The 24,017-nt window shown below is 40.2% G+C and overlaps 1 long non-coding RNA gene across 1 annotated transcript in view; it reads right to left on the bottom strand.

Annotated features, from left to right (window-relative positions):
* LOC139776783 (uncharacterized) overlaps nucleotides 1–18,061 on the bottom strand; it is a 201,921-nt gene extending 183,860 nt beyond the window's left edge. Inside the window, exons 1-2 of the long non-coding RNA XR_011719175.1 lie at nucleotides 17,324–18,061; nucleotides 16,842–16,884 (exon numbers count right to left, since the gene is read on the bottom strand). This is a non-coding gene — a long non-coding RNA (uncharacterized lncRNA). The remainder of the gene's footprint in view (nucleotides 1–16,841; nucleotides 16,885–17,323) is intronic.
* Nucleotides 18,062–24,017: the final 5,956 nt, after the last annotated feature.

Here is a 24,017-nt window from a genome sequence, read left to right as displayed (position 1 = left end):
TTTGACAACGCGATGACGACATATGCAATTCCCTAGGCGGACCTTTGCCCGGAATACCTGCAACGGCCGCGATATTACAACACTGATATTACAACGCCTCGCCCCTACGTACGTTTCAGGGGTCATCGATTACACGGGACGCTGCGGTGTTGCACGCTGACCTACCTGGGGCCTTTATGGCTCGCTTTTATACGAGTTTGTTTTACGGCATGCATAATAAATTGATGAGGCGCTGAAGAAATGCGGGCGGCTAGTTAATGCTTCAGAGGATTGCACACACATAACTGCGCTCGAATAAGTTATCGATTCCAAGTTGTATGTCGCGATAGATGAACAAGAAAGTCCCCCCTCTCCCCTTTCTCTCACTCGAACTGACTTTTTAGATTATTAACAATACGAATATGGTTTCGATACCCTACTATTCTAATATCTTGCGTTTCAAAAACATTAGCATATCAAATATATTAAATTTCAGTAAAATGTGAAGAGGACAAAAATAAGAGGTAAAAAACAAGATAATAGGAAATAGCAAAGCTAAATCTAATATCCGTATCTCCACAATCGAGATTTTTATAATTGTTGTTTCATATAGCTACATTTTTATCTTCCACGCATTGTTGCGACCCATTGTTACACGAAAATGCACAGCTATTCATACCGAAGCACGACGTATTTTATCGACGTTAAAGCGAAGTGCCATTATACAATTGCAGCTATGCACGTATCGATGTTATGCTGGTATTATCCCTATATAAACATCGTCATTTTTCCGTTTCATGTCTGCACCTGTTATTTATTATGATACGGAACAGACATTCCCATATCCGTTGCATGATTTTACTCGTGGGTCTTATCAATTATCTCTTTGCTGCCGGCTCCAAAAGGTATTAATATTTTCAATTAATAAACACAACGTAAAATACATTTATTCTTTCTGGCTTTTATCGTTATTAATATTATTTTATTTGGTGGATTTTACTTGGTGGACTTTACTTGGTGGATTTTACTTGGTGTTACATTATTTTCAGTATAGCGATATAATAATACAATTTGCCAAACGTAATACTTTGACATAATTAATTCTGGCTTCTGTCGTAATACAAAGATGTTTGTAAGATAACATGTAGTTTGAGATTTTTCCCTTTGTAGCGTCGTACGGAAGATGTTTCTACAATAAAATGACGAAATCACGTATCACTCAATGAAAGAATTTTAACGCGACCTGTAATGAACTTCATGCTCAATTAGCAAAAAAGACGGTACTTGCAAAATCCATTTTTATACCTCGTACGTGCTGCTGTTAGCGGACTCGGCGAAAGGTTTTTAACCACTTTCAAATTCTTACTGCGACTAATTTAGTTTCATGCCCACGCATATTTTCACAGTCACGTTGAACATACAAAATGGTTTGCCGGTTCGTTTCCACCGTACCAAGCGTCTGACACGTGAGCAACGTGCGTCTCAAATTCTATTTTAATAAAAGTTCGTTAAGCCGTTCTGTATGTGTGTGTGTGTGTGTGTGTGTGTGTGTATCGTAGGGTATCGCGCTGGGATTTTATATCTTTTCCGACTGATTTGCCGATATCGGCAAACAGTTAAGGCATGACCGATTTCTAACTCGGTAAACGGTACGCCCAAATACGCGAGATGCATTTATAAAATACTCATAAGACGAAAAGTGAAGTAAACTCGAAAGAATACCAACATGAAATTGTATGGCGAAAAATAGCAGATTAATATTCTGGTTAAAATTACGCGATAATAACAACGTTTGCATTTGTGCTCCGATAAAATATGAACTGCGCAAATCGGATTCGACGAAATCCCTTTTTGCGTCCACGCGATATATATTACTTTTTTATTCAACTTAATTATATATGAGCGTTAGCAAATAATTTTCACCATTTATCATATTGGAACGACTGCGTCACGCCTCTCAATAATATATGAATAGTATGCTCTTTTCGTGCTTTCCATAATTGCACTTTTTAATAACATTGCGAACCTTTAGGGAATTATTAAAATTTGTCATATCGTACAAAAAATTACTTTTTTTTAGCTATTTACGATTTGTACATGTGATTTTGGCTCATTATGAACGTTAAAATATGCTTTAGGATAAATATCTAATAGAAGAAAAATAACGATCGCTTAAGTATTAATAATATACACGGGCATTATCGGTCACTCGTTTTTGGTATATAAATCTTTGATTAATATGCGTTATTGATGAGAGAGAGAGAGAGAGAGAGAGAGAGAGAGAGAGAGAGAGAGAGAGAGAGAGAGAGAGAGAGAGAGAGAGAGATGTGACAGTTCAGTTCCGTAATGATTAGCATCCTTCGTTTTTAAATGGAATTAATTGATCTTGATTCATAAGTAAAAACTTTGACCGTTTAAAACATATATATCATTTATAGGTATCTAGAATTATTCTCTGGCATAATAAATTTTATTTTTTATTGCGGTTCGCAAATATCTACCGCATTAAATTTCTCCGAAAATTTGATCAAGCTGCAAGCATGCTATTATTTGTAAAACACTTTAATTGCGTGTATTTTTGTGTGTATATCAATATATATTTTTTAGGGTATATCCTTTTTTCTCTTTTTCATCACCAATACATTTATAAAAATAGAAATTGACCAAATGTGACTTGTAATGAATATTTTATTTACCAAGTGTGCTGTTATTTAAAACAGCAACTTTTGTGACATTTTTCCTGTGTGCGACGAACAGCATAAGAGAATTGCCTACGGCTATCGTCGACACAAAATGTTCCAAACGAAACTAAAATTAACCGCGCGGCCAAAGCGAGACCCGAAGCCCATTTCAGCCGGCGGCTAACAGCGCTCTCCTAATTCCGTTCTCCGTATTTCCAGCGCTAGCGATGAAACCCAGATCACGCCGAAAATTAGTTTTTCTATTGCATTAGGGAAGAAACACTTTCCGCACACTCTCGTCCGGAAGAAAAAGGAAAAGAGGAGAAAAAAAGCATCGAGACAATTTTCAACGATCTCACAAGCTCGAAATGATCACGTTTCCTTGAAATTTTGTTAATTATTAGGTCAAGTGATATTTAAATATCAATATCAATATCTATTTCTATTTCTAAATTTTTGAAAGTTTAAAATATTACAGTTATGGCGATTATGTGTTCGGATAATCATATTGCTATCTCGCTTAGAGTTCGTTAAACTTTAAAACACTTTATCATGTCGAGCGGCAAGTGATGTTAGTTTCGCCCGCATGTGAAAGGCTAATCCTTCATTACATTTCCTGCACGGAAAATAAAGGATCGTATCCACGAAATCAAGAGACGCGTTAAAACAACTTTAACTTATTCGCAACACTTGAGAAAAATTTGAAAGAAGGCACTGCCTTTTCGCTTTCTCGTTTGAACTAAATATTTATTTTCTATAAGGGACAGTGTCGCATCTGCGAGTGCAAGTCTGGTCGTAAAGGAAAGCCGAGAACAGGTTCGCCTGCTGCGAGCGTGAAATACAGGAGTGCGGACTAAATTGAATACGTCGAGTTACCGTTAAGCGCTTCACGTGCATTACGGTTTTATTCCCTCTCAATCCACGGCGATGGACGGAAGAGACCATCGAGCAGTAAAGGCGGCGTGGCCCGCCATTGTAAGTTCACTCGAGATCGGCGAAAGGCAAGAAAGGAAAAAGGAATGAAGGGCAATAGACAGGTTCACCTCAGTCCGTCGTCGAGAATAGGGCCGTAAGATCGCAAGCTGTGAATGATAATAAAAAAAGAAGTGTGGGTGTGAGAGAGAGAGAGAGAGAGAGAGAGAGAGAGAGAGAGAGAGAGAGGCGACGAAATCGCAGATTTAATAAAGGCCGCTTGAGAGCGCGCTAAGCGAAAACCGATTTCATTATAATGTTCCCCACGCCGATTCGTTCGTGTGTGGCACAAGCCGGATGCTGCTGACTCTCGTGAGATCGCGTTTCGTCGTGTTTTCTTTTACATAGCTCTCTTTATTGCCAGTCGTTTTGCTGTTTAGCTTTATTTTATTTTTTATATTTTTATTTTTCGTACGTAAAAAAGTGCGTGACACGACACGTTCGTGCCTCAGAATATTGTATAATTATATAAAAACAGAAATCTCAGAGAATGCAAAGCTAATTGCAAGATCCATAAAGGAATAACGCTTACATGAGATTAGCTAGTTCACATTAATAATGCAAGCGAATCTAAATTGGCGAGTGGATGTAACTGGAGAGCGATTCTGCAATAGCACATACACATACACACATACACGTTTTCCTCGCCTATATGGGAATGCCATAATGCCAGCTATCGATGATTAAGAAAGTTTCATCATAGCTGGAAGGCCTTGATTTTCCATCACTTTCGCATCCATATCGATCACATCGATAAAATCTGAACAAAGTGCTTCACATAACATAATAATTTTGTTTCATCCCCGAGACGCTATACGGAAAGAACGGTTTTGCTGAAGTATCTAAAAATTTTGATGGTGCAACAAAATTATTTTCAAATCTGTATCCAGCTAAATTTTTAGATACTTCAGCAAAACCGTTCTTTCTGGTGTATCACGTGCAGTAGCAAGTACGCGCTAATATCATATCGCGTCATCTTTAATAACACCTCTTGCAAATTGACAACGTAATTTTGTATCATGCATATTACATTTCAAGTTTTCTCTTATGTAGAAAAAGCTACAATAAAGATCCACAAATAACTTTTGCATAGACTATTAAAAGTCGAAAAAATTTAAATTTTAAAGGTGAAAGAGGAAAAAAAACACTATTTTTTCTATAATATAAAAAATTATGCTATTCCTTTTATAATATAAAATCATAGTTACTTTAAATTTTAATTCGCAAGCTAGAAAGGAAAGATATTTAAAATTGAATGTTGGAAAGCTGAAATTTATGTGCAATTGAATTTTTACTAAGGAAATTAGAATTGCTCGAAGAATTCACAGATGAAGAAAGTACACAGAACATGGAACACTTTGTAGATAGATATATCAGGTGGCAGATCAATCATGAATTTAACACGCAAAGTCTTCTTTGAAGGGCACAAATTCAAATGCAACTAACTCGCAAATTCAATTTTATTATGGATTATACTTTAACATGACAAATTAAAATTTTTTTACAAAAGATTTTAAAACGTATTTTAAGAATCAGAGGAATGCCAGTCGTTGGAAAATTAAAAACCACTGTTCTGAAGAATTACAAAGGACGGTACGCACTTATAAGATAATATTTCTCATAATTTTCTAGCTGAAGACAGCGCGCGACTATGCTGCGCCGAGCACTCGGGATTTAAGCGCGAATAGTACGAAAACGAGACCGCGAGGATTACATATAATGAACCGTATGTTAATGTGGCGCACTTTTGTACTCATTCTCGACTGAGACACGATTCTGGTGCATAAATACCGCAAGGACGTAAAGGAAACAAGACTAGACTGCCGCTGACGCTCGGAGCGCAAAGAGCACTGTCGGACAAGACGGTAAACAAAGACGTAAATTGCGAATCCCGACGGAGTTGGAGATATGCACTCTCATAAATGAGATTTCAGAGTGAGTTTCAGTCCGCGTTTCAGTCATTAAGGACTAAGCTACTTTGCTGATGTTAACGCATCTACTAAGTATATTACGTTCAGCCTCATGCCTCCGCTGATACATTACGCTTCTATCATTGATCGTTTACAACGCGGGAAGCAAATTTGGAATAATATCTAATCGTAAATTTTCGTGCAAACGTGAGTGAATTTTAGACAGCATGTTTATACAATCGAAATGATACATCGGTTCGCTGATTAAGCGAATGAAAATTCAGTTAGTGTTGCATTTTATCTACCAATCGCCGTCGTTTCGAATGGTATCGATTAGTGAACTAGAAAATTAAGAGCGAAATGTATGATAATCACGTCACGAGATTGCATGTTGGTAATGCAAATGACGACGTGCATATTAACATATTTTTATTTTAACGTAACGTGCTCGCTCCTACTCAATGCGGCTTGGACGTGTCCAATTGCACGCCAGCATTGTAGCAAATATGTTAATTCGCTAATGCTAATGCCTTTTTTTTTGTTGGTAGGCTCGTTATTTTGCCTGCTCATTTATTAAATTTTCGTAATTTTCAACGAGTGGACTCATTAAAAAGGCTATTCAATTTTAATCAACGTTTAGACGTGTGTAAATTTCACGTACCACGCGACAGTAATGATACCCCGACTCGTTAATTAAGTACACAGAAAATCATATTACGTCTCTCAGGTAGGGTCTCGCGTAACCGCATTGTTAAACACATAATCCTCGCCGCACCGAAATTTCTGCCGGGAAAAGAAAAAATAGGGTTGAAAGCCCGAAAATATATCACCACGAGCGATTGTTACGAGTGATCGGATTATAGGAAAGCGTTCCGCTACATGCGCAGATTACGATACGTAGCCGCGTAATATTGATATGCCATGTTATCGATGGTATCGCGTATACGCGCTGGGCAACCGCGTACTCGCTAAATCACCGAGTGAAACAATGCATTCGCATTCGCGCTGTTAAAATCAATTAGAGAGGTACGTAAGCGTCCTAACAAATTTGTCGGGCAGTTTGTGCGCTTATCTAGTTATCTTACAATTAACTTCGTAATTAACCGGTATTATTAGCACAGAGCGTTTTCTCGTTAATAACCAATACGACGCGATTCCCTATAGCTGCTGCAAATAAATAGCTGTAATACCGCTCGTCATGTTTTTAACATTAAATATCAAATAAAGTTAATATGAAAATTTTATTTTAAACAGTGATCGTGTTTATAAGCGAAAGTATTGTTATATCAAAGAAATTATACAATGGTCATATATTATTTTATGTTCGATGAAAATATCTAAATTTTTGTATTAATAGTCGTGAATAATAGAAATGAGACTCCTAGCGATTTTAATTGCTTGACCGCACATAATACAGATTCCTCAGGATTCTAAATTTGGAAAATCGATAATTCAGAAATTCGGGAACTTTTAAGCGCAGTGGATGTAGTGGATAAAATCAAGCACGTAATTTTATAAGCCAGAAACGCATAATGGATAATCTCATATCTCCGACCATCACTTCTCCGCTTAATCTCCAATAAAACTCTCCCGTCAGATACATCAAGAGTAATTTGCATCGCTCCGCGGAAAACTCTTCGGAAAACAGGAGGGCTTGCAGCCGCGCGAGAAACGCGGCGCATTAATTACTTCGTTTCGCAACCTCTTTGACCGCGAGTCGCTCAAAGGCGCGTAATACTTCGAAGGGGCATAAGGAAAGAGAGAAAATCTCAAACATAGCTTACGGATCTTTCGCTCGTTCGTTCGTTCCGCAAAACGCAGAGAAATTCAGGCGAGTAATGATTTACGCGATAGACATTTCGAGGAACGGCGCGATCCATCTTAAGACGTCAAAGTCCCGCATACTATATAATAGCGATACACGCAGCTTTCCGTATCGTCGTTCCGCCCTCTCTCGCACTTCGCCTTGAGATGCGCGGGAGAATATATACCGCCGTCTGTGTGGAGAGACATCCGTCATATCTCGTTCGCCGAACGGTAGTGCGAAGTCCCCTCCTTTGTGTCCCGCACGTTCGCATATTCCCGCGTAATAAACGCCGACGTCGCTTAAGTCGGGAATCACGTCGATGATAACCGATTTGACGACCCGTAAAATTAGTTTCCGTTTTCGTTCGACCGGACGGAACCGATACGTACCGGATATGGGGGAACAGCAGATGTATACGCGCGCAAACAAAAGCGAATTGCGGTCTTGCGCGAGTAACATTCGGTGAACTTCCTGCAATATATCTGCGGTACGTGCGGGTGGTGCTAAGTCAGGACGTGTAAAAATAACACGATGTCACGCGCGCGTTTAATGAATGCGTGAGCATCGCGATACTGGGTCTACGCCGTTATTTCGCGGCGATTGTAATGTTTGGAGAAAGATAAAAGTATTTTGCCGGGGCAAAAATAATGAAGGAGCGGTAGGTGCGTTATAAAAATAGAGAGAGAGAGATAGAGAAAGGGTCGGTACAAGGAACGTTACAATTGTCACTAAAATATAGCAATATAAAAATATAGCTATATTAAAATACAGTTATAACCATATCAGAGTATATAGTAATATTAAAATATAGTAAAAAATTGTGGACATAGATCTTTCGTTCTAGAGTCACGAATATTGTTATTTTCATGCTTCTGCTTTTTGCAGAAGCATTGTTTTTCCTTAAACGCCACTGCATGGTGATTTTGTACTACAATGTTTAATGCTACGCCGATTTCATCACAGAAAATCAAACCACGCAAACAAAATCGTCTGCATCAATTATAATGTAATGGAGTACGAAACGTGTACAAAGTTATCGACGGATAAATAATTGAAGAGTTAATTGTATCGTTCACGTATTGAGCTCTACACAAAATCTAAAATTTTTGATCACAGGAGAGACGCTATGTTTTATAATTAGATATATTGTAAAATTGTATAAGTTCATATAAAATTAAAGTATTAATTTTTTTTAATCAAAATAGGTATTTTTGACAATGCACGCAGGAAAATCTACGTATGTATCGCAAAACACAGATGACTGTACAATCACAAGTTATCTTGAGTAGCGTGTCATTCACGTACTGCTTCACGTTAAAAGTTAGAATGACATATATCAATTGTAAGAGATAAAAAGCTGAGACGCACCCAACAAGTACGTTCAAATTCAGAACAATAACGTGTCGTTTCAATTGCGCATTTCCGCGCGGTGGATTATGCGGGTAACTGGACTTTAAACGAACAACACACATATACACGTACAAATCCGATTTTCAACGATTCGAATCATGAAGCCGTTCAGCTCCAAAATTATCGATATCTCACACGTAACATACGCGTCGACGTATAATTTCAACGTATATAGTCTGTTAATACACACATCTTCGAACGGGTTGCAACTCCAACGTTGCGAGCGCGACTCGACAGGGATATTCGATGTTATCTTGTATTCTGATTAATACGCTGCGAATTCGGAGGCTCAATTTTCATGCACGGCGCTGCAATATCTAGATTAGAATTATTTACAAACAGCCGATATCTCCGAGGTTTCAAGCAAGTCGGGCATTTCGCTGCGATTACCGTCGCGGGGGGAAGAAGGGGGAGGGAGTGGCGAGAACGGAGATGAGGAGAAGGAGAATGTAACTGCAACGGCGAATTAATTACGCGCGACATCATCGCGTTTCCAGGTTCGAAGCTGCGAGGTGCAGACAGTTCGGTGCGGAAGCTTCGACGAGGGGATTTTGCCCTCCGACGCCCGACACCGAGTCTATTTCCACCCCCACCTCGCTGCCGCTGCCTCGCACATTCCGCTACATATTTGATTTATCTGGAAAGTTGCTGCCCCAGGGAAAAGGGCATGTACGCTAGAATTGCTTCGGAAATACACGGCAATCTTTTCCCGATCGTTGCTTTGTTCGCAACATGCGTTATCATTCGTTCCAGCTGCAGTTCCAGCGCTTCTTCAAGCGCCACCTTGATAATGCGCGAGTGAGTCAGTCGACCGGAAAACAAATCATAATCTCGATTGGATTGAAATTCACTGCGGTGAACTTTTATTCTCCTGTTGTTCTCTTTATTGCGCGCTGCGTCTTTCCTGTCGCGCAATTTTTCATTTTTCCGCGATAAACGTTGATTATAAATAAGAATCGAGGGTGGTCTTCGAAAATTTTATGAATGCAGCAATTGAATGTCGCGCGGTAATCAAGTGCCGGAGGAGAAAATAATGAGTTCCTGATCGTGATTGTGTCTCGGCATCTTTAGCAAGAATTGTGCTATATTTATCGTGTCTTACACTAGTAAACCGATTTCCGCTTTTTTCATTTTGCAGAGAAGTATTAGCGCAACGCTTCTTCACGGCACTTCGCCACGTCGCTTTTTCGAGCGTACTTGAACGTTTCCGCTTGCGACAAAGGATCAATAACGAAGCGGCATTAATGGAAGACCGAATACTAAGAAACAAATTGCATTCTTTTCTGTAATATGGACAAAAACAAAATAAGTTTGTCGGTTTTTAATTGACTACGTAGACTGCACCAGAATACTGATTTCTTAATTTTTAGACAACTTATGAGAATTGCGCTTGGTATCACTGTATCTATCGTTATTTTTGTGAATTATTATTTAAATCAACTGTTTAATAAATTTAAAACTACTTGAGAAAGTATTTCACATAATTCCCTTAAATTACCAAGGCTGAGCATTTCTGAGACGCAATTATACATTATCTCGCAATTATAGATTTAATGCGTAGCGCATGATGATACAGTTTAATCCTAAAACCACATGACACGTCACACGCGTCATAGGGATGATTGCGTGTATCGTGACAGATCTTCATTGTTACAGAAATATCCGACGTAGCAACAATGTGTCACTGTCCAGATTGCAGATAGTCCACACAAGATAGCAAAACCTACGGGGGTATAGCGAATAGCCGTAGCCCTGCAACACACACGTAAACCACACGCCACGATTAGCGAGAACAAACTAATTTCCTATCTGGCGTCCGGTCCACGCAAGTAGTTATATCTAAAGTCAGCGATCTCTTATCGTTATGTATCCCGTTGGTATTAGGATTCGCGTCGTGCTGAGTTTCGCATGATATCGCCACATCTATTGAAAAATTCGATCGTGGGAGCACGCACGTTTATATGGATAAACCAAAAAAAAAGAGTGATGATATATAAATATTGCGGAAACGCACGTGCATACACGCGATATCGTTAAAAAAAAGCTGCACTCTTCCGTGCAATATGACAACGCTCTTGAATTTCGAGGATCGATATAATAACGATAAATAATCGGGAATGTAGAATTACGCATCCCGTGTTTTGCAAAACAAATATTTCATTAAATGTAATTGTCAGTTAAAGTAAAATATGTGATATCTTTAATTAAGATATTGATATTTGGAAATATCGAGGGCTGCACATGAAGTGCACAATAGAAGATATTGGATCGGGCTAACGCGCGATTCCTGCCGTTCAATTTTTTGATGATTATATATATATACGCTATGCAGCTGCCGCGTAAACATGCAAATTGGAATTATTTGATGTTATCGTTTTGCACGTGGACAATGCACCATGCAGAAATAATTGCAATTTTTTACCGCGGGCTTGAAACTTTCGCGTATATATACGGCAACGTGAAACTTTCAATTTACTTGTTACCAAATGAATCGGTCGAAATGACCGGAGTGGAATAACACCGAAGCACTATCGCGCCATCGTGATCTCTATTTCTTTCCTACTTAATCTCGAGTTTCTTCTTTTAGCTCAAGTCTGAAGAACTCTCATTCAATATCGGAGCCAAATGTCGGGTAACGATCTCGAAATGTCTTTCTTCTAGTCCCTGGAGCACGCTTGGAATTCTACCACACTCCACTTTCACTGTCCGAAAACTCACGAGTAATAAACTTAAAATCTATCGCAATGAATCTTCTCTCACTTCGAACCCGTCCGAGTTCTATTTCAAAAGGTCACGGAAGCACAAGTGGATTGATTTCACATTAAGATTTAAAAGCGCGTATAAGTCATTACGCTTTACGCTTAACTCTCGCAGATTTATATTTTATCATCTCAAATTGATCTACCAGATATAAAGCTATTTGTCTTTTAAAACATTCAAAACGTGAAGTAAATTTTACTTTTCTATTATACAAGGTAACATCAGTTAAATTCAACTAATATTATCACTTTAATCTTCTCTATATTGGTAATAATATCATTATTACTAATTATTAATTATTACACCGGTTGATAAAGTGTACTTCATTTTGCTATAACAAAAAGCTGGATAATTGAACTTAATCTGATTAAAATAGTATTCATGTTTTCATGTAGATTCAAGTACAAATTAATTAAATGTATCGTAAAATAGAATGTTAATCCTTCAGTCACAATTAAAAATTACTAAATACTTCTTCGTTAAGCCATCCATTCATACACAATTATAAAGAATGAAATTAATTTCACACTAGGGCCAGAGAAAGGTTGAAAACTTAAAAGCTGTGAATGTATTAATGACGAAAATTATATTTAGCTTCGTTTTCCTTTTAAGTCGCGTTTTTGTTAATCAGATTAATTATTTATCTATATATAAAGATAATTGTATATACTTGAAACAAGTGATACACAATTATAGCATTTTAAAAGCTATTTATTTGAAAACTAAATTTTACAGACTAACACATTTTACTTTTATGCTTTTTTTTAAGTAATATGTTTCAAATGCAATATTAAAAATTGAATTTCATGCAAAACGAAACAATCAAATAGCGCATTGTGACAACATTCAAAGTAATTTCATTTTTAAAAACTACGTAACATATACCTATATGTATATACATACATATATGTATGTAGACAGTCTGCAAACAGTGTTTTATTATGTTATTGGCCGTAACTTTACAACTTAATATATGCCTGGGGCAACTGCAGGAATAGAAAAACGCAGCTATCTCTTTTATGAAAAAAAATTGTGTATAGTATTTTCATACTTTGTTTTCTGTAACGTTCCGTGTAGATAAAAATTTATTTACTCCTCTATCGCATGTTTAATATGAGAAGCAAAAAAGCTTTTAAAAATTTCATGTTTAACATGTTTAATATTTTGATGGTCAACAATATAACGGGCGCTACTATACTGATACGTGAAAAGCTCGGAGCAAAAAGGTTCATTATTTTTAAATTTTATTTTATATATTTTTCTACTTAAAATGGATCTTGCAAATTATGAACTTGGCTCATTCCCGCTTCGAAACTTTAACAGTTCAGTGAAGTAGAAACTCATGTAAAACGCAATTGATTATATCTGCGAGTTATACACGACGCCAAAATGCAGAAAACTAATAAGAAGAACTAGTTTAGACATGTCACTCTAATTTTTCTTTGAATAATTTTTGGTTAAATTTTTGTGTAGTCTGGCTTGTGACAAATATTTGCCACAAAAACCCTTTTCTATGGCGAAGCTACTTCGGCATAACATATTTTGTATGTATTATACAGAGCGTAAACGGTGTGTCGTCATTGGCACACGTGCTCCAAGTACATTAGTCTCATTTCACCGATGGACATTTCCTACCGGTCCATCCGGCAAAAGTGGCCGCGTCCATCCATCCGTACTGCATCATCACCGCTCATGAAATACGACGCAGGTCCGAGATCCGTGTTATCATCGCACTAAATCATCCAGACATGCTACCGAAGCGTGGAGTCTCTTTAATGTCTCTTTATATGCAGGCATCATTAAATTACCCCGAAAATTATTATCTCCGTTACTATCGCGAGAATGTGTAAGAAAACACAGCTGAGTCATTCGCGTGAAATAGCACGCGACTCGAATTTTGATACTTCGAAAAAAAAAAACTCCTGGCACGCGAAACTGTCGCACCGTGTCTTGTTAATCGCGAGATATGATCCTCGTGGTTATTCTCATCTGGAGCACTACCAAACTATCGAGCGTGGCAGCTTTACTTCATAAACCAGTCGACATCGCGTTATGATAATAGCGTTATGAATAATATATGCGCCATAGGCGTAGTAAGAGCATATTTGTCATCCCGCGTGTATGCATCTAGCAATAGAGGTTCGCACACCGGATATTGGTTATCAAGGGCAGCTATAATCATATGGGAGTTCTCGCCGATATTGCTACTTCAGCGTGCTGCAGTATGTTTTTCTTTGTATCCTCAAACGTGTGTATCCTGAATATAAATTTCACGCCCACATTTCGTGATTTTTATATCGTAGAAAAATGCGCGTTTCAATGAAAATAATTATTTTTTATTTATAACAATATTAATATTTATAAGTATAAAACGGTACAATTTTATTCGACATTGAAGGCTTTCCGAAATAAGACGAATATAAATCAAGAAGGAAAAGGAGCTCCGGATGTAAGAGATTACTTTTGATCTCCGTTAGTACGTAAATAATGACTATATATATGAAATTACATGAATATGCTGACAAAATATTCCGCGAACCAAGAGCGAAGTCTGGCTCCTTTGAGATCCGAGATAGTTCGCTCTGCCACGGGGTATTTGAATGTCAATCGATTGATCTGAGTTTCGCCTTCGAATATATGAGAAGCCCGAGATGAAATATCCTGCGAAATATCCGCGGAAAGGCAAGACAAAGCTTGTGCTGCATCAGTCGATGTAGCGCACAGATGTCAGTGACGTACGACCGCATCGATTGGTGCACTTCACCGACTGCAGCACAGTAGGCTAAGAAGCTTTCGCTTGAACTATCGATGCAACGTACCGTATAAATGTCCTAACGATCTCTTTGTTTCCGAACGCGTAACGAGAAATCCGCGGAGCCACTGACATTTGATCCAAAGCTTGCAGGTACAAGTAATAACACAAAGTTGAGTTCTATGTAGCGAGATATGCACCAGACCCCGTTTGTCGATAAAACATTTATTTACTGTCTGTATATAAGCTGGATCAGATTTCTTACACTGTTATTCATCGTATTTAACTAACATCTAACTAGTTTTTTCTAATTAAATAAATAAGTGCCTCAAGCACAAGTAATTTCTAAGTGTTTTAAAGATTTTACTAAAATATATACGTAATTTTATAGGTAATAGCCAGAGCGGGAGATGGTAATTTTATAAAAATTAAGGAAATAAACTAACTACACGCATTATTGTGAATTACGTGTTTGTTGCTGGTTAAACAGTAATTTTGTTACGTCACGAGAGAGAATCTATTTGACTTAACACTATAACATGAGAAGGACTTCCCTAATCCAGAAATTAGCCGTCACAACCACGCCCGTTTCCCGTCACGTATACAACATATGTAGAGCGATTATTATATGGTAATTAGAAATTAACAGTACTGATGAGCTACACAATAAATACATTTACGAAGTGGGATAATCGGATGAAAAGAAAACTTCATTACGTTGGGAATAAAGGATTATGCATTTTCATTACACAGCATAATTAACATATCCAATATACAAATTTTTAATGAGACATTCGGTTAAAATTTCAGCGAAACGAGCATGCGGAGATTAAGTAAAAACTGATTGTTTTGCCTAGTAATGTTACAGGCACAGCGTTTTTGAGTTTGAACATTTGAGAAATTCTAAATTATTCACGGAAATGGGTAGACGTGCGAACGAAACAATGTCTCGAGCCTATCAACCGCAAGCGAGTCGTTAATGGATAATGAGTGAGCTCACTGTCATTCGCCTTTATTCGCGCGTCACGTAAAATGGACGCGTCTATAGCGAGCTGTTGAGGGGTGAATTGGATCTGTATTTCCGTACAACCGCGCGCGAACGCTACAGCTAGCTAGTTGTGCAGCCCGGCTTAGAATAGAATTGGAACCGAATTTCTATCTCGGTACACCGTTTTCCGGAGCAAAAGTGGCTTTCCCGGCGGTCTCCGCCGCAAAAGAAAAACGAATGCGCGCGGATGTAAATCCTGCCGCGTACGACACGAATAAATCACCGAAAAAAACTTTTCTAGAAGTTCATTCAACTCCTCCTGCCGACATTCAGCGAGGATAAAAGCTCACTTCTCTCCCCCTCCCCTTCCCGGCTCACGTGAGCGCACGGCACCCGCCTGTCTTACATTCTTACACGAGAACTCTTGCATGAAACTCATGTTATACGATCAGCGATCTCGCACTACGATCGGTAACAAGCTTCTCATTATATCCCCCCTCCTAGTCAAATTTTGCGATGTTCGATACCTCGCAGCCATTGCAGCCGCTGCGTATTTATTTCGTTTTTTTTATCCGCGTGTATTTAAATCTGAATTATATATCTCGCTAACGCGAAATGCGCTATCAACCCTTTCATTTTACGGCGTTCTTTGAAGGCAGAAAGAAACTTCGTCGGGAACGCTGATTGGCGGCGCGTTGGAAAGAACTGTCAGCGAGTAAGGACCTACGGTCGCTTTTTCTTTTCCCTCCCATTCCCTGCGGACGTTCGAGCGAACTTCTACCGTGGATGCGATTACCATTTTATCGAGTCTGATTTGCGAGCACTTTACACGAACCTTGTTACTGCATGGGCATTGTGAACGAAGGGCTGCACTTACTAGCATTGTCGTTGCTCCTTCAAAGATTTAGTCGGACCTAGGTGGTGGGAAAAGGAGGTGGGAACGTGTGGATGTAAATGTGTAAATGTTGCATGTAACGTAAACCGCGCACACTTACACGACGTGACACGCTATACCACGGTATATTCGGGCGTTTGTTATCACCAGGTACCGGCTACGATCGATCATGTCCGGCGAAGAAAAATACGGGTAAGGCTCTGTATCAGTGATATCAGAATGGGGCCAGCTTCTGCCGAGAAGCTGCGGTTCCATTCAGGTCTCACTATCACTGATTGTGAGTGCGCGTAACCTTGTGCAGTAAAAAGCCGGCAGAGGATAATAAATTATAAAAATATTTTCTAGGCTCCAGTCTACCCATTTCCGAATCTATCCATTTCAAGGCAATAGATTATACATTAGTCATTAGTTCACTTGTAATATATTTGTCTATTCTTAATCTTGAATGTTTTAATTTTGTCTGTAATAATTGTAGGAATAAATAATACCTATATTTAAATATTTCATGAGATTAATACAGAATTTTATCGCTACATTAATTATCATTTATATATAATGTCTAATAACTGTTCGAAAAAAAGACTGTTCGCGATTCTTTCATAATATCTCATTTCTCATTTTATTTACGTAGATAATATAATTTTTATAAATCTATTGCCTCGACATTAAATGAAAAAAATAACTCACCGGCCGCGATGCGCAGCAGCGGAGTTCGAAACCCTGCGTTGATCTGTAACATAAATATTTTCACACATTGAAACGGTGTCCACAAGAAAATCAATACTTGAACTAAATAATTATCGCGCCCGCGTTAAATTTTTAAGACTTCATTTTAACAGATATCTGATTTTTAAATAATAATACTAAAACAATCGCGGCCGCCGCGAGCGGTTGCGTATTTCCGCATTAACTCTTTCGCATAATTAATCGTGCGAATAACCGCGAAAAATCGTGCAAGTAATATTAACGATTGAGCGAATAAAAGAGACCCAACGTTCGTGACGTAATATTCCTTCTCGCATATGCCAGAGTAGCCGGAGTTAAACCTCGAGCGGTATTGTACGAGTAACGAATATCACGTAACGGGCGAATCAAGTGTCGCGCTTGAGAAAGTATTAACGGAATCCGCCACGGAGCAACAAAATAATGAACGAATAACTATTACTCACCCCACTGTCGCTCCGCCGTTGCCCGATGCCTCCCAGGCCTCCTCCTCCTCTTTTCGGTCGTCCGTCCGTCGCACTCACTCACGAAAATATCGTTCAAGCACGAAAATAACGACGCTTATGATCGCGCGACATTTGCACGGCACTCCCGGTATTAATCTCGCGACGCGGCGCGTACTTTCTTACACGGTGACGGGAGAATCACGGCGGAGAAGCTACGAACGAAACTATACGATCCACTTGACGCTCGCGGCCCGTCCGCGGATGTCCCGCAGGTAGACGATAACATGGCGGAGATAATTTCGTAAATCACGCGGCCAACTTCACTCGCCGTTTCGCCGGGAGCAACCGTCGCGGTCGGCGCGTCGCGAGATCCGTGCTCCGAAAACGACGCGACGGCAACTTCATTCCGAAGCGGCGCGACGCGACGCGAGTCAAGTTGACGGTTGAGAAAAGCGAGATCGAGATCATCCGAAAGAACGTGATCGATAACATTTGATATATCACACTTTTGCGTAATCGCCGAATAGCCGGACCCAACGATTTATCTCTTTCGGGACGGGATCGCGGCGCGGGCGACGCGGGCGACGCGGGCGACGCGGGCGACGCGGGCGGCTCGGCGCGCAGCGCGCGACACAAACAAGTGCTGGGCCTGGAGTGGGGGTAGGCTCCTACGCAACGCATCCTAATTCGCACCGTGGTAGTCACCCCACCCCCACTCGATCCTCACCTCACCGTTCAAGTTGCCGAGACGCCGCGGCCGTTAGCCGCGTTCACGCCGCCGCGCCGCGCCGCTCGCGGTCCCAGGCCCATTTTACCATCGCCGCTTTCAGATTGTAACGCGGAGTAGTACACGAATTATATCGCAATGCGTAAAAGTAATCTCGGCATTACGTTCGTTGTTCAAAGTGCGAAAAAGTGTGCGGAAGCAGCAAGTGTGTATCGTTCTCGCGACGGTTGCCCTGGCGAGTGAAGTTGGTCGCGCGATTCGCGAAATTCTCTCCGCCATGTTAAGCGTCGTCTACAATATATACACTCTTACTCCTTACTCCAGGCTTACTCCACGTATTGTAGACCGGCCTTTAGCGTCTACTTGCGAGACATTATGGGCCGACGGGCGTCGAGCGGATCGCATACCTTCGTTCGTAGCTTCTTCGCCGTAATTCTTCTATCGCAGTATAACTAAGTACGCGTCGCGAGATTAATACCGGGAGTGCCGTGCGAAGTGTCGCGCGATCATTAGCGACGATATTTTCGCGCGTGAACGATATTTTCATGAGTGTTCCGACGGAGATGCGACATCGAAGGAGGACCGAGGAGAGGAGGAGGAGGCCTGGGTGGCATCGGGCGACGGCGGGGCGACCGTGAGGTGAGCAATTGCTATTCGTTCGTTATTTTATTATTTACTTGCACGATTTTTTTTCGCGGTACGCGACGAACACTCGTGTTGCCGAGAAGCCACGGCCTCGTTCTGATATTTGTGGTATGTACCGGATGCGGCATAACGCGCGAATCTTCTGCAATTGATTACGGAGGACGGAGGCGTCGGGATACAATGGGTAAACAACATATTCCGTTGAATTTCAATTTCGTGAGTCGATCAATGTTTACCGGCGTCTCATCGTTTCGGTATCGCGAGCTCGCGCGCGCGCGCGCGGTGTGTTTGCACGTGACGAATGTACTCTCGGTAATGCGCAAATAAATCGATTTCAATCATAAACAGCGGTTGAATCGCACGAAGGAAACTTTCGGCAAACAATTGTTTCATTATCATCGCAAATTAATACAAACACGTGTCGATATGCGTATTATTGCGGGAGCGATTCCGGCACGCCAATTCCCCCCGCTAGGTATAATTTCCAATTTATCAGTAAACGAGATGGGCATGTCGGTCGCGGATTCCGTAATGTGGATTTTGTACTAAACTTGCAGGTACTTCCCCAGGAACGAAAAACACGATAGGGGGGAACAGGGGCGCAATTACGCAACGCAAAACTTGTATGAGGAAGCTTTATTGAAATTTCGTTATTCGATATTCCTTTTTATTCCGCGACTCCGAAATAAAATTCCTGCTCTCTCGGTCTCGCGCGACGCGCACAAAAGGAGAGCGGATCGCTTTCCTTGTACGTTTATACGCGATATTACATATATTAAAACTGTCCTTTTGAACGACGCATTGCGTATCTATAATTGGGATAGTTCTCCTTTATTAAGCGACAGCATTTGTCATCCAAACACGGCCAAGTGGACCATCGTGGAGTGAGTGCCTTCCGTGTATATAACCGCGCTGCACGGTTAATAACAAGTTTCGTCGTCGAAACGGCGAAGAGAGATACGAAACACCGGCGTCCTATCGCGTCGCATTGTAAACTGCAAACGTACTCGTGAACTCCGTCGCGGCACCTTCTCTCAAAGACGGTAGACGGTAGACGCTAACGAATGGCATGGAAACGAGGCGCGTAGCTTAATCCGAGGGATCCCCTTTTGTATTACCATACCGCTGAGTAACGGTAATAAAGATACGAGAGGGGCGGTAGCTATATGCTTAGCGTTTCTTCATCCCGTCGCGTCGCTCTCGCCGAGAAGAACGGCGGGGCGTTCTTTGCGCGAAAAAACCACCGGGCAAAATTCGCCGACGGGCAATCAGGCGTAATTGCGCGCGGAAATGCAAAACATAATCACCGGCGGAATCCTATTTTTCCGACTTCTTCCGGAAAGCAACCGGAAGGGTCGGTTGAGGGGTGGGGGGAGGGCACTAGTCATGCGAGATTCGTAATTACGCCGCGTAATTACCAGATAATAGATAGGCAGGCGAGTATCCTCGTTTTTCTTTCGCCACACGTCGGGAAAACGTGCCGCCGTCATTGGGTGCAAAGCGCATGCTGCTCCTTTAAATCTTCCGGCGTAACGAAAAAAGGGGCACTTCTACTAAGTGAATTTTAAAGCGGCCCGCAGAAGCCCGTTAGCGGTGGAAGTTTGAGGTTGTTGATAACGACCACATTACGACCACTTTAAACGATCGATGAAATTCTGATAACGACTCGAGAATACCAAGGCAGAACTGCAGAAGTGTGAGATTAACTAAAATAATAGGATCTATTAAAAATTACGATCAGCTAAGTTTAGAATATTTAAATAAAAATATATTAATAATATTATATAGAAGACTTCGTATTTAATATAAATTTTTATTTCGCGATAATTCCTCAATATGTAATTGTTTTTCCTCTCTGTAAAAAAAGCAGTCGTATATTTCCTTTTGATTAAAATGCCAGACCCTTTTTCGATATAAACAGTCCCTTTTCGTCTGGCCGTTTCACTGGTAAATCGTTCGCAAACTTTTTCGGCGGTTCATACGAAATCCCGATACGTTGATTCGCGTGAATCCGCTGATGATTACCGACACCTGCCCGTGTCCCGCGTGAAAATCCGATTAGATCCGGTTTAAAATCGATGGTGACCGACGCGGGGATCCATTCGCGACGGATACGAACCGTGTACCGGCGAGGGTCAGCGCCGGCGTCAGCGCAGTGGTGGTGGGCAGTTTGGGGGCAAGCGTGTTTGAACTCGGTCGAAGGGCGGATAGCGTGTTGTGGACGGGGGGGGGAGGGAGGAGAGCGAGACGGACGTGCGGCTTGCAATTACCATTCATTACTTTGTTGGGGCCAATTGACATAACTGATTGGTATTCGGCACCCCGTGCCACCCTCAAAGGACCCTACCGACCGTCACGAAGGGGGCTAATGTAGTTAAGTTGCGCAGCGAGCTACGTACATTTCCGATCGCATCGTCCACGTACGTTCACGGCGTCGCACTCGCAGAGTTAAATCACGAGTACAGCATTCTTTTAAGAATTAATACGATTTCAAGCGTGGCGAACCTCGCGGATCGTGCACGAAGATCTAATCTCGTCGCGTCGCGTCGGAGAGATATGTGCTTTCGCTCTTTCCTTTTCAATTTATTTTGTTTCTGTCTCTTTTTTTTTACAATTAGTCTTTCGGCAAGCGTAGCTGATTCCTAACCGCTAATTTAATTTAGAACGTACCAGGCTTTTCAGTCCATCTCGGCTTTCTCGAAACTTGTCAACTCTGTAGCTGTAAGTTTGCGTAAAATTTAATTCAACAGAAAAACGCGCGATAAACGCTGAGATAATTTTAAATCTGATAAACTGATGTATATTTATGATTGTCATATTGAGAAATCGGTGATGTGTTATTGTTTTATCGTTCTGCAAATAAATAATATTTTATGTTTCCATCAATCTAAAACCAAAAATCTTTTCTCTCGTTGCAGAATTCTTGCGTGGCAGGATGGTGTTGCGACGTAGGTATTCTGCGTAACGCGCACCGACAACTTTCGGAGGGCGCGCAAAGCCAGGTAAATAACAATGAGTCTGTTAGTAAGTAACTTTGTAATAATTGTTAGGAAAGTAATATTTGCATCTCAATTACTATGCACAAAGTGTAGCGTGCATATAACGTTACGTTCGCTGTAATCGATATACCTTCTTATACAAGTTGCGTTAAATCGCTATAACTCACCGTTAATCAATCTTTCAAACAATATTGAAGTGATTCGAGAAACTTATGAATAAGTTAAGTTAAAATAAGATCAGTACGTAAGAACCTTACATTTTAAATCATTTGCCCCCCGAAACGACGAATTTTTACCAATGCCCGCGACTCCGATAAATATATAAATCTCTAAAATCAAGCGTTCCTTTTTATGATATATTTTTTCTTCTACCTCTCGAAGCTCTTATTCCACAAATCTAACCGGCCATCACAACTTAAATCGAAATCTTTTTCCTTGACCAAGCACTATTTCTGCAAGAAGGAGGTACACGAGGAATGGAAAGTCAACTGATAAATAGTTCCTAATGTTTCTCCGCTTCGTGTTTCTCCCTCTTCGTGGTACGACGCGCCGAGTACACTTACGTCTGCAAGAATTTCGGGCTCGCTTAGCTCCGTTCTCAAGAGAAATTCTAACTTACCGTTAAAAGAAGCGAAGCGAAAAATTCTGCTTCATTGCGAACGGATGACATTTCCCTTCGCGGGAGGAAACGCTCTCGGCGGCATTCTGCGTTCCTTATCGCGGCAATGTGGAACCATCATTTCCCTGGAAAAGCCCTTTTAGAATGATCGCAGAATGAAAGAACGGATATTTAAAGGAGCTGCTAGAATTACGTTCCAAGCGCCACGCCAGGCTCGAAACTTCGCGGGAGAGCGAGTAAAATTTGATATAAATTTTAATTAAAACGATCCGTAAAATAATTATCACCCTGAGCAACCTTTTAACATGCATTATACCTACCGTAATTACGTAGAATTTTTGATCATACGTATCCTATTGCTGATGGAATTTATCTAAAATTTATTTTTGTTAAAAAGATTGAATTGATAATTTATTTCATGTGTTGCACAATTCAAAATAACAATTTTTGTGATCAAGGAATCCTATTGAGCTTTTTCAAGACACATTTAGATAATATAAATACTCAAAAGACTATAGCATACCATAGCCTCTTAGATAAGTTTTCAGGCGTCGTTTAGATATTTCTTAATGTTATTTTCCTTGCTATACGATACCGTTCCACTGAAATGGCGTATGTATAATTTCTTCGATATTTTATCGAGTATAAGAAGTGGAAGTTTTACTTTAGACGTTATCTCATGATAACACGTTCTCAGGAACGCATTGTGGAAAGAAATGTATTTCGAAGTAAAGCACATTCAGCACTGTGTAACGTTATTCATTGCTGCGCGTCAGCTGTTTTCAAAGTCGACAGTACAGCGTCTTCGAGTGAAACGGACATGTGAATGAATCTTAAAAATATTCATGTTGAATGGAAAGCCGTTATGGTCAAAATGCCGTATCGCTATATCGATATAAAATGCAAGGTAATATCGACCGTAATTTGTTACAATTGTAATTCAATTAACTGCATATCGTTTTTCCTCGTACTCTCAATATCACTTAAAACGATTGCGACTGTTCGATTTTGCCGAGACTCCTAGATTAACGCTATTCTGTTTCTCACACATAAACATCGCGGACAAATCAAGGCTTTGTCGCGAGGCGCGGTACAACACCGGAATGGCACAGTATTGCACGTCAATGACAACGTTTACACGACCCACTTTACGCCGGCTTAGTGTACTAGCTTAGTGTATCTCGAGTGTTAAATGTAGTATAGACCGTGATTTTACGCTGTGGTCACTACACCCGTGTAATTACGTGTCCGTACTAGAGGATGGATGTAAAGTCGCAGTATGCTGGAAACGTGAGAATTTCGAATTTAAAAGTCACCTGATATTTATTACGAAAAGGAATGTGTTTGTTTGAGAGAAAATACCAAAAATAAACTTTGAAAATAGTATGGAGTTTATTTTGTCGATATTGATAATTTATATAGTAGTCTAAATCTCTAGTAAGAGAGAAAACACACGTACACATATGTAACGCATTATATTATGTACTGCGAATACTTCAGTATCATGAAAATAATATAGAAGCTTGAGAGATATCTAAAGGATGTCTGGAAAACTGTATATGAGGAATTATGGCACCTTATAGGTCCATTAGATGTCTATATAAAGGTGTATTAGATTTTTGTATTGTCTCGATGCCTTTGTAAAGCACAACAAGGTTTCCCAGATCACGAAAATTGCAATTTCGAATTGTGCAAAAAAAACAA

The sequence above is a fragment of the Temnothorax nylanderi genome, unplaced genomic scaffold, assembly GCF_030848795.1.
Source record: "Temnothorax nylanderi isolate EJ_2023f unplaced genomic scaffold, tnyl_v1.0 TNYL_tig0128_pilon, whole genome shotgun sequence".
In the NCBI taxonomy this organism is placed as follows: domain Eukaryota; kingdom Metazoa; phylum Arthropoda; class Insecta; order Hymenoptera; family Formicidae; genus Temnothorax; species Temnothorax nylanderi.
This window is presented reverse-complemented; position numbering and strand designations above follow the sequence as displayed.